General features: G+C 45.6%; 1 protein-coding gene across 7 annotated transcripts in view; it reads right to left on the minus strand.

Moving 5' to 3' along the window:
* Positions 1 to 3,926: 3,926 nt before the first annotated feature.
* The window catches only part of LOC309524017 (maestro heat-like repeat-containing protein family member 7), a 42,355-nt gene continuing 33,916 nt past the window's right edge, over positions 3,927 to 12,365 (minus strand). For 2 of the 7 annotated variants that reach the window (XR_014215749.1, XR_014215752.1), the window contains 4 exons: positions 10,379 to 10,603; positions 9,098 to 9,318; positions 4,562 to 4,626; positions 3,927 to 4,104 (listed from right to left, as the gene is read on the minus strand). The gene's annotated coding sequence lies outside the window, so the exon portion shown is untranslated. Of the gene's footprint in view, positions 4,105 to 4,561; positions 4,627 to 9,097; positions 9,635 to 10,378; positions 10,604 to 12,365 lie in introns of all 7 variants that reach the window. The other 5 variants (XR_014215747.1, XR_014215750.1, XR_014215748.1 and 2 more) reach the window with 4 other exon arrangements.

The raw sequence follows: 12,365 nt of genomic DNA on the forward strand, positions 1-12,365 counted from the left end.
GGTTTAGGATAATTTGATAAAACGAGTTTGTTTTGGTACAGCACCAGATTCCAGTTTTTATTTGTTAGATTTGTCAGATTTCTCTTCTTAGAGGGATTGGTTTCATCTACAGATAGAATGTAAGACCATGGATCTTGGATCAAAATGTCTTGCTTGGAGTTAGGTGTTGGGGTAGGTGTTAAGGGTTCCAAGCAATCCATCGCAGCGTCAGGGCAAGGGTTTATAGAACGTTCTTGCTTAGAAGATTTCCTACTTAGAAGTTTCTCAGTGTTCCCACTGGTCTCGGTTATTGGGATACTCTTGAGAAGATTAAAGAGCTTTTTAAAATCCTTTTTTTGTAACGCACTGCCTTAATTTTTTTAACATTTCTGCTCTTTTTTACCCTTATGCGCCTCTTTTTCAAGGCAGTAGCCCTACAAGATCTCTTGGCCTTCCTTGGTGATCTGTTTTTGCAGGTGGTAGGAAGGAAGTTGTTATTACTTTCCAATTCTACAGTCACCCCGCTGGATTCCCTTCAGAGAGTTTTGCAAGTGTCCATTATTATAGTGAGGATTTTTGTACAGGTGGCCAGATGAGATTTTATATTTTCAATATCCTCAGTTAAAAGCACAAGCCATTTGATAACTGATAAATCCTCATCCTCATTTGTCTCAAGTTGGAAGCAGGAGTCTCTTGATGTTTTAGGGTTTCCCGAAGACATCTCTGCAATTTGTTTTAACATCAGTTCTTCCACTTCTCGGACTCGGGATGGTTCAGGAGAAGCTTGGGATTTAAGTCTCTGTTTTGGGAGTACTTCGGTGACTGTACCAGTTATTTTTGGATTTACTTTGGGCTTTATTGGACCTTTGTTGTGGCATTCTTCTACACAATCCTCTCTCTGCACAGCCGGCCCTTCAGTGCAGGAGGGAGAAGTTTCAGTTTCCTGCTGATTCTCACTCGGCTTGACTTTACCCCTATTCTTAAAGGGCCGAGTGTTTTTTGTTTGAGCTCCCTTTAGGGTAGCTCTTTTAGAGAGAGGTCTTAGATCACTCCGATGAAAGCCTGGTGTTCTACCGCCACTCCTGGTCATCACCATTATTTATCTTGTAAAGGTCAAGTTGGTAAAAATCTCACCACGGTTCATTGGCTCCGTCGGGTGTTGCAGGAGGGTTCTCCACGGGACTACTTCCAAGGTAGGCAGGTAATTGAGACCAATTTGCTGAGCTCCTTTGCTGTGGCGGTGGAGGCCGCGGCGGCGTCAGCGGCGCCTTTCTGGGCCGTGTCGCCCTCCAAGCTCAGTGGGAAGGCATCCGAGATAGGGCAGTAAAACAATAAAAGGACCATAAAACTATAAAATGGCGAGAGCAGCTGCCTCACAGATCAGTCGAAAGCTGTGGGAGTGTTTTGAAAGGCATAGCTCAGGTCCTCAGTTGATATACCAGCTGAAAGGGAGCCTCTCCCTGCACTCCTAGAATAACATGACTGCCACTGCAAGGAGAAAACTAGTTTTGTTTGTGAAGGCATATGCTGTTCAGCAAAGGCATCTGAAAGTCCCCACAGTAAGGGCCTTTTTCCCCAAGTGCCAGGTTTTGAGGCAGGCGAACAGAATTCTGTATATAGGCTGAACAAAGCAATTTATGGGCTCAAACAGTTAGCTAGAAATTGGAACGAGTGTCTTGATAATGCTTTAAAAAATCTTGGCTTTAAAAGAAGCTTAGCTGATAACTGCTTGTACACTAAAGGAAAGGGTGATAAACAAGAATTATGTCTGTCTAATGTTGATGATTTGCTTTACTCTACAAAAGGTGACAAGCAAGTGGAAAAGTTTGCAGAACAACTAAGAAAGGAATTTAAAGTAAGAGATTTGGGTCCAGTAAAAAATTATCTCGGTCTAGAAATTCAAAGAACAAACGATGGAAGTTTTTTGTTGAGTCAAAAAGACAAAATAATGGAGTTACTTGAAAGAAACAATATGCAAAACTGCAAGGGAGTAAAACCCCAATGGAAATAGGTTTTTTCAAGGATGAAGGAGAATGCACAGAACCTGTAAGTCCTGAAATGTACCATTCAATAGTTGGAAGTTTACTATACATTTCATTGTGGAGTAGACTAGATTTGAGTTATGCAATTGGAATACTGAGCAGACTAGTAAGCTGTCCCTCAGAAAATGCCTGGAAAGGTTTAAAACGTATTTTCCGGTATTTAAAGCAAACACTTATTGTTTAAGACTACCATCTTCAGGGTCTACAAAATTGCAGTGTTACGTTGACAGCGATTCGGCCAACCTGCCTGATAGAAAATCAATTTCTGGAATGGTATTTCAGTTTGGGGATTCCTTGATCGGTTGGAAGTCCAAAAAGCAAGGTATTGTGGCCACATCTTCAACAGAGGCTGAATACTGTGCTTTATCAGAGTTGTGTAATGAAATAAAATTTTATGTTCAGATCCTCAAGGATTTAGATATACAATGTGATTATCAAGTTCAAATATGGGAAGACAATCAAGCTGTAATAACTTTGGCTGGGTCTGAGCAGTTTAGAAACAAATCCAAACATTTAGAAATTAAATTTCAAAATGTGGCTGAGAATGTGAAGCAAAACCTGATAATGCTGAAGTATTGTTAGAGTATGCAAAATGTGGCTGATGTATTTACAAAAGCACTAACTTTTGAAAAACATGCACAACTGGTGACAAAATTAGGAATTGTTGTGTGTGATGTGTAAATGTGTCTGTATATGTTTAAAGTACTGTTTCTGTTTCTGTTCGAATGAGAGGGGGTGTTAGGGGACATTCGGCACAGAAACATGTGTGTATACCTTTAAGAAGTTTCTGGTATTAATTGGCTGCAGCTGGCCGTTGCTATAAAGGAAAAAAGCTGAGTTTTGTAGCCTGCCTGCAGGAATAACACCCACCAGAGTTTGTGTTTATTATTTTGTAATAAAGTCTTCGTTTTAGTTTGGGTTTTTACACCTATGTCTCCTGGAGTCACTCTGTCCTCTGCCACCAGCTGGAAATCTCCCCCTCCAACATACAATTCAGTCTGTCTCAGATTGAATTGTACGTTCCTGGTAACTTCCCTTGAATTCCTCTTAAAAGTATAAAGATGCCACAGTCTTATTCAAAGATGATGAAAGACGTTTACTCACATCAGTTCACAGTTGGATTCCTGAAGGCAGACTTAGTTACAAATATGTACATGTGGATCTACCCCATATGGGGGAATAATCCCAGTGCTTCTGCTAGCTGACAGCTAGCAGAGCAGTCCTAGCTAGAAGCTGGTCAAACAAAGATGGGAATCGAAAGGACAGAGGTGATTCGTCCTTTCGTTACCTGGACAGGTTTGCTGAAGCCCACCTTTAGTCACATGCAAAGCAAGAATGCTCCAGCCAGGAGGAACAGGAAGTTTCAACTGGCTGGACCAAACATTCCCCTGCATGTCTTCTCTAGCATTAGAATGAACGTTGTACTTGACTGCCTCTCATGGATCACATATCACAGCCTCTCTGGATTCTGCAGCAGCCTCTTGAACCCACTCCTCTGCTCTAGCCTCAGAGTCTGAACTGTCCCCTGTCACAGGTTCTTCCTGCTCACTAAACCCTGTTGCCCCTTCAGCACCCAGCACCACCTCCCAATTCTTTCTTTTAAGGAGACACTTTGCAGCTCAAAAGGATGAGGCATCTAAGCTCCCCACAAACAGATCAGAAGGAAGGCTCCACCAAGAGAGGATCTCGTATTAATTACCCGTGAGCAAATTGGGGGTATTCTCCATGAGCAGAGCAAGCCTGGGTGAGCTTCAAATTTGCCCCCACCCTCCCACTGCTGCCTCTGGGAATAAGGGGAGCCTCTACCCTTAGACACCAGCAAGAGGGAAATGGCAGCCCCTGGCCTCCCATCCCAGCCCACCTCTAAGCCTCTCCCTGGGAGGTACGCTCTTTGGATAGGGGCCTCACCTGTGGCTGCGCAGGATAGAGTACCAGGGCTGCTGCTTCACATACAGGAAGGCGAAGAGCTGGATGGTGAAGGTGAAGAGGACGTTGAGGATGATGCAGAGCAGGAACGGCGGGGAGAGGAGCCGCCCGGGGGGTCGGTAGGGGGCCAGCTTGGGGTAGGCGTGGGTCAGGCTCACTGTGGGGAGGAAGAGATGGCATGGAGAAAGCAAAGAGTTTAGAAAGGTTGCCCTTCCCTTTATTGGCCGAGGGATCCGGCGTACAGCTTCCAGATCATGTGGCCAGCATGACTAAGCTGCTTCTGGTCGAACCAGAGCAGCACACGGAAACGCCATTTACCTTCCCACCGGAGTGGGACCTATTTATCTACTTGCACTTTGACGTGCTTTCGAGCAACAGGAGCTCACCCCGTCACAGGAATTTGAACCGCCAACCTTCTGATCGGCAAGCCCAAGAGGCTCAGTGATTTAACCCACAACGCCACCCGTGTCCCTTGCTCATTCAGGTTGGGGTAAGTCAAATTCAGGCTCCCTTCAGCTCAAGAGGGAATTGGCGTGTTTCACATCTGACTGCGCACCTTCCTTGTAGCAGCTGCCCCAAACCCAAACCCAAACCCCATAACACAGTGATCTGACTTGTTAGGCACACGACTAGGGTGATCTTGAAGGAGGTACTGGATATTCCCAAAGATCTGTATTTGCTAAAAGTGGGGCAGAGAGAGAGAGAGAGAGAGAGAGAGAGAGAATGAGTTCACGGAGGGCTCTCAGTCCTGCCGCTTGTGGACAGCTTGTCACCCAGATTGTTACTTCAGATTGTTACGGAATTAACTCAGACCGAGTGGGAGAGTCTACGGGACTTTGCAATGGTACCCAAAGATGTTTTGCTGGGACTGGATTCACACACGGGTCCATGCTCCATTGCGGCAAAATCACTTCCCTGCCTTACAGGATCCCAGGCAACAAACACGTTGCTCCTTTAGGTGGAGGCTTTTTATAAAGACGGGACCCACTGTGGATCAAGGATCTGGCTGTGACCTGGGGAGAGACCAGGGTTCCAAATCCCTCACTCAGAAATGCAGCTCGCTGTGGGTGAGGAGGAGGAGATAGAAACCACCTTGAGCTCCTTGGAGGGAATGTAATTAATAGTATTAGTATATTAATTAATTACAATAATAAAAATAAAGAAAGGACTCTCTTCAACTGAAGCCATTGTCTACCTCCAAGTTAGAACTACAGTTTAGGGGCACATGCTGTCAGTCACCCACCATTTGGCCTTTGGATGAAGCTACTGTTAGAATTCCCCTTCATGGATCACTGCCTTGCCGTGGCAAAGGGGCTTGAAGAACTCAGAGAAGCTATGAACTACGCCGAGCAGGGCACCCAAGATGGACAGGTCATAGTGGAGAGTTTTGACCAAACGTGATCCACCTGGAGGAGGAACCGGCAAGCCACTCCAGTATCCCTGCCAAGAAAACTCCATGGACAAAGACAACAGGCATATAAAAGTTATGACGCTGGAAGATGAGCCTCTCAGATCGGAAGGCGTCTAACATGCTACTGGGGAAGAGCGGAGGACAAGTACAAGTAGATTCAGAGCTGATGAAGCGGCTGGGCCAAAGCCGAAAGGACGCTCAGTTGCGGATATGCATGGAAGCAAAAGAAAAGTCCAATGCTGTAAAGAAAAATATTGCATAGGAACCTGGAATGTAAGAGCCATGAACCTGGGTAAGTTGGATGTGGTCAAAAATGAGATGGCAAGAATAAATATTGACATCCTGGGCATCAGTGAACTAAAATGGACACGAATGGGCAAATTCAGTTCGGATGACCATCATATCTACTAGTGTGGGCAAGAAACCCATAAAAGAAATGGAGTGGCCCTCATAAGAGGCCACAAAAGAGTGGCAAAAGCTGTACTGGGATGCAATCTCAAAAATGATAGAATGATTTCGATACGAATCCAAGGCAGACCTTATAACATCACAGTAATCTAAGTTTATGCACCAACTACTGGTACTGAAGAAACTGAAATTGACCACTTCTATGAAGACTTACAACACCTTATAGAAGTGATACCAAAGAAGGATGTTCTTCTCATTATAGGGGATTGGAATGCTAAAGTAGGGAGTCAAGAGATAAAAGGAACAACTGGCAAGTTTGGCCTTGGAGATCAAAACGAAGCAGGGCAAAGGCTAATAGTTCTGTCAAGCGAAAAAGCTGGTCATCACAAACACTCTTTTCCAACGACACAAGAGACGACTCTACATATGGACATCACCAGATGGGCAGCATTGAAATCAGATTGATTATATTCTCTGCAGCCAAAGATGGAGAAGCTCTATACAGTCAGCAAAAACAAAACCTGGAGGTGACTGTGGCTCAGATCATCAGCTTCTTGTAGCAAAATTCAGGCTTAAAATGAAGAAAGTAGGAAAAACCACTGGGCCGGTAAGATACAATCTAAATCAAATCCCTTATGAATACACAGTGGAAGTGAGGAACAGGTTTAAGGATTTAGATTTGCTGGACAGAGTGCCTGAAGAACTATGGATGGAGGCTCGCAACATTATACAGGAGGCAGTAACGAAAACTATACCAATGAAAAGGAAATGCAAGAAAGCAAAGTGGCTGTCCAACAAGGCCTTACAAATAGCGGGGGAGAGAATGCAAGCAAAATGTGAGGGAGATAGTGAAAGATACAGGAAATTGAATGCAGATTTCCAAAAAATAGCAAAGAGAAAGGCCTTCTTAAATGAGCAATGCAAAGAAATAGAGGAAAACAACAGAATGGGAAGAACCAGAGATTTGTTCAAGAAAATTGGAGATATGAAAGTAACTGTCAGGGGTTCAGGAGCAGAGGCAAGGGCAAGGGAGGAAACAGAGAGCGAGGGGGAGGAGGCAGAAGAAAGGATGAGTGATGACGACGACCCGAGATCTCCGAGTCTTTCCAGTGAATCAGAAGATTCACAGAAAGGCGCACCAGTGGCCAGGGCAAGGGGGGAGCCTAGGGGAACACCCCAGGAGGAAAGGGCCAGAGGGAGCTCAGAGGGGAGCAGTTGGAAATCGGGACCAGCGTCACCAACAGAGAGCAGGGGAGAGGAAGGGCGTCAGGTATCAAGCGCTGGCAGCTCACAACAGGAGGGAGGGCACGAGTCAGGAGTGGCCACACCTCCATCGGGGAGCGAAGAAACGGTCAGACGGAAAGTGGAAGGTTGGGCGCGCGCGCCAAGTTCAAATGCACAGGAAGGTGGCGCAGTAAGCAGCCCGGAAAGGGAGCCAGGTCCTAAAGCCCGGCGCAAGGAGGCAGGAGGGTCCGGGGGGTCGGCGTCAGAAGAATCCAGGAAGGAAGAGACCCAGGGGGGCAGAGGGACCCAGAGAAGAACAGTCAGGCGGAAAAGGTGGAGTAAGGCTAGGATATTAAGTTGGTGCATAAGGGGCGGAGACTCAGACGGAGCTTCGCCGGTCTAACCCATAAGACGTAGAGTTGCACGCAGCAGCTGGAGAATGGAAACTGTAACTCAATAAAGACTTTTACAAAGTGATTGCTGGCTAGCGTGATCCTCTGTGAGCTAGGATCTGGAAGCAGCTCTGACAGTAACACTTCGCCCAAAGATTACCATAATAAAGGACAAAAGTGGTAAGGACCTAACAGAAGCAGAAGACATCAAAAAGAGGTGGGAAGAATACACAGAGGAATTATACCAGAAGGATATGGATGGCTCGTACACCCCTTGAGGCAGACATCCTGGAGAGTGAAGTCAAATGGGCCTTAGAAAGCACTGCAAATAACAAGGCCAGTGGAAGTGATGGTATTCCAGCTGAACTGTTTAAAATTTTAAAGGATGATGCAGTTAAGGTGCTACACTCAATATGCCAGCAAGTTTGGAAAACCCAGCAGTGGCCAGAGGATTGGAGAAGATCAGTCTACATCCCAATCCCAAAGAAGGGCAGTGCCAAAGAATGCTCCAACTACCGCACAATTGCACTCATTTCACACGCTAGCAAGGTTATGCTTAAAATTCTACAAGGAAGGCTCAAGCAGTATATGGACTGAGAACTCCCAGAAGTTTTTTACTTTCTTGGGCTCCATGATCACTGCAGATGGTGAGAGCAGCCACGAAATTAAAAGGCGCCTGCTTCTTGGGAGAAAAGCAATGACAAACCTAGACAGCATCTTAAAAAGCAGAGACATCGCCTTGCCAACAAAGGTCAGTATAGTTAAAGCTATGGTTTTCCCAGTAGTGATGTATGGAAGTGAGAGCTGGACCATAAAGAAGGCTGATTGCCGAAGAATTGATGCTTTTGAATTATGGTGCTGGAGGAGACTCTTGAGAGTCCCATGGACTGCAAGAAGATCCAACCTCTCCATTCTGAAGGAAATCAGCCCTGAGTGCTCACTGGAAGGACAGATCCTGAAGCTGAGACTCCAACACTTTGGCCACCTCATGAGAAGAGAAGACTCCCTGGAAAAGACCCTGATGTTGGGAAAGATGGAGGATGCAAGGAGAAGGGGACAACAGGACGAGATGGTGGGACAGTGTTCTTGAAGCTACCAGCATTAGTTTGACCAAACTGCGGGAGGCAGTGGAAGACAGGAGGGCCTGGCGTGCTCTGGTCCATAGGGTCACGAAGAGTCGGACACGACTAAATGACTAAACAACAAAAATCCATTAGTCTTTAAAGCAGGAGTTGCGAACCTTTGGCCTGTGAGCCAAATTTAGGCCAGCACAGGTCTCAATTTGACATGTAAGGCTGTTTTCTCCAAACCACACCCACCTGTCCTATAATATGCGACATCAGGTGTGGGGCACACAGAGACGTGGCTCCTGCGGAAAGCAGGGTTGAAATCACCATCCATCACGTGATGGGTGGTAAAGTTCAAGTCCGATGTATCTACTGCAAGATCACAATGTGGTGGTCAAAAAACGTGTTGTCCCTCCTACCGGACAAAAGTGGCCGACAATTCCGGTCCATCTGTCCCCCACATATCCCATGTTCTTTGGTTTTTACGTGAACGGGGCAAACACATGATGAAACAAAACACGACTGCTGCCATCATGTCCATAGCTTAGCCCTCAAACACCTCTGGGTCAGTTCCCATTCTCTTGACCATATGCAGCAAGGGTCCTTTGCATGATGCAAAAAATCACTTTCATGAAACAAGCATCTTACCTGGATGAGCTTGTCTCATGTGGTACGTCACTCGGTATGGGTGGGATTCCCCACACAGTTCACAGATGGTCTCTTTCACCAAAGAGATTTCCATTCAGTCTAGCCTCATTCCGTCTAGCCTTTTCTTTCTTCTTCTTTTCCTTTTTCGACTTCTTGTTATTTTTGTCACTTTCTTTCTTCTTCAACACTGCACAGGACCCGGTGCTTGGATAAATCATGCTCTGAAGAAAAAGAAGAAGAAGAAAAACGAGTTTGGATTTGATATCCCGCTTTATCACTACCCTAAGGGGTCTCAAAGCGGCTCACAACCTCCTTTCCCTTCCTCCCCACAACAAATACCCTGTGAGGTGAGTGAGGCTAAGAGACTTCAGAGAAGTATGACTGGCCCAAGGTCACCCAGCAGCTGCAGGTGGAGGAGCGGGGAAGTGAATCCGGTTCACCAGATTACAAGTCCACCGCTCTTAACCACTACACCACATTGGCTCTCATTCTGAGAAGATGCCTTGATCATTGCCAAAGAAATGTCTTCTCAGAAGGCTACCAGGGGTTGAAGGGTTAATGGAAGAGGAGACTTGGAATTCATAGTATGGTGACAGGTAGTTTCAAAAGAGGTAGCTTCACCTTTTCCATCCTCACACCGTTCATGTAGAGGAGGCTCTTTAAGCATAGAGAGGATCTTGTTTTTGTTTATGCTGCCCCTTTTCGATATGTCAGGCCCACGGCAGGGCTGGGGGGCGGGCTATGTTAAACATATTCAGAGCAGGAGATATTTCCAGGGAATGTCTATTCTCCAGCTTGGTCTGGAGCCACCGCCTTTTCTTTTTGGGGTAGTGTATGCCTATTTGCTATCATATCCTGTGTGCTGTTTGAGAAAAAACCATAGCATAGCATGACACACGACATCCTCAAGCCCATTGCAAGAAGAGACCACCCTAGCATAGTCAACTGCAGGCAACAGCTGAATGAATACCAAGAAATAAGAGTTCTGTTGTATCCCCAAAAATAATTCATTGGTAAACTCTGAAAAATGCATTAAACATAGTCCCTTAATAAACCCACGTTTTAAGCAGGTGTACAAGTTCAATCAATGCCCAATAATGAAATATGTGACCAAGGCAAAAGTGGTTTGCATCAGTTTACAACATAAACCACCTTTAGGAAGTTAACAGCAACCAAGGGTGGAAAAGCAAACCTTGCGTAGGATAGCTGCTTTTCTCACGACTGCTACTATTATAAACCAGTATCTAAGAAGATAAGAACTGAAACGACAAGGATTCATACCTCGCCCACTGCCTTGACTTTGTGTCCCAGAACTAACATTCCATTGGGGATACCTCTAAGGTTGGGACAGCCTCTGATGGCATGACCTAAGGGGCCGGTCTTCACTACCTTGTATATTCCAGGCCCACCACGAATGAACGGCATTTCTGGTCCCTGCATTCCCCCTTCCTGAGGGCAGTGTGAGTTGAGGTCTTTGAAAAAGTCAGCTGTGTTAGATCTAGACTCCTGAAAAATTTAGAGGGGAAAAAACAAACAAAACAAATTCCTCTTAATAATGCCTTTGTACTTTCCAACTAAGCCCACCTCTTTGTTAGGCCTGAAATAACTAAGGTCTAACGCACTTAATAGAGCATATGTTAAGCTATCATTTTCCATATAAGACAGGAACTGAACTTGCAGTATTCACTATATTACTGCTGAATATGAAGAATGAGCGATATGAGTGTATATAAAAAAATAAAAGGCGCACATTTGCAACATGAACATTTGGAGGAATTCTTCAGGTGTGATTAAGAAAGATAATGCAAAGACAGGACCAACACACCAGACTTTGGCCAAGTAAAAGGATTCATGCAGGAGAGTGCAAGAAAGAAGGGGGGATAGAGGCTATTTATGGATCCGGGTTGGCGCCTCTGGCAATGGCGGATTTCCTCTGATTGGGAGGAACCCGGTCCGTGGAAAACAGGGTCTGAACCGCCATGACGAGGCGGAGACCCATCAAAAACCACAGGCGGGAGAAGCCTGTGGACGTGGGATTTGGCTGGCACCTTTGCGAGTTTCCACTTGCGGGGAAACCCAGTTTTGGGGATCCGGAGCGACGTGGGGTGAGTGGCACGGTGCTTTGAATCGACTGCTTCTTTCACGGAGTGAAGCCGCATTGCTGTTGCCGGAGAGCGCTGACTTTTTCCTGTGGACAATTGGATTTCAAACAACTGCCCGTGAGTAGAACGGAAAATTGGACTGCGAAATTTCTTAATTAGGCACCGAAAGCAGGAAGAGCTAAACAGGAAGTCCGTCTTCCGCTTTTGTAGATAGATTGAAGCAAAGACACGGCAAGCTAGAGTTTAGAAAGTCGTTTGTAAAGGACTAACTTTTCATCATTTAAAATTATTGAACCCCCCTTGGAAGCAGGAGAAGAGGGGGGAACCTTTTTTAGACTGTTTAAACCTGCAGAAGAGAGAGTAAAGAAAGGTAACTTTCCACCGTCTTGAACCTGGGAGCGGGGTGTCAAGACAGACGTTTTGGAGAAGCCCATTGACTATGGACAAACGTTTTTGACAGATAGTTAAAAGAACAGAAACATATTGATTCCATTGTTCCCTTTCGCCTTTAAAAGGAACAAAATATTGACAAAATATCCAAAAAAGGAAAACTTTGTTGCTAAATCTGCCTTTTTAAAAAAAGGAAAAAAAGATGGATACAAATAGAAATTGTTCCCCCTAGAGGGAGCTTGTGAAACTGTTTTTAAAGCCGAACTGGGGAGTTTTGCAGCTGTAAAAGATTAAGATCGTGGGACCAGACTTCGACCTTGAACAATAATGTGCTCAGAGGCTCTGGTGCTTGCCTTTTGCAAGACAAGTGCTTTATTGGAATAGTTACATGAGAAAATGGATTTGATGACAGCTGCGATAGGAAATTTTGGACAGGCAGTTGGTATCTATATAGAACCTACTCAGGAATTAATCCAGGAATGTGCTTTGACAGATGAGATGAGGGAGGAGGCTGTTGCTGGACCTTGGGTGGCAGAAATGGAGGGAGCTGTGGCCCAGCAGGAAAATGAGTCGTTGGATTTGATGAATGAACCTGGAAGAAGTCAGGTTTGGAGAGACGGAGATCTGCTTGGTTTGGAGGTGGGGATGGACCCCCCTATGCAGGGGGATGGACCCCCCTATGCAGAGATGTTTTGATTTTTCAAGTCTGGCTTTAGGCCGGGGGGAGCTCGGAGTTGTGGGGGCCCCTAATTTTGGAGGGGCCTTGAAACATGCTT

This window comes from Podarcis vaucheri, assembly GCF_965113315.1.
Source record: "Podarcis vaucheri genome assembly, chromosome: Z".
NCBI lineage: Eukaryota > Metazoa > Chordata > Lepidosauria > Squamata > Lacertidae > Podarcis > Podarcis vaucheri.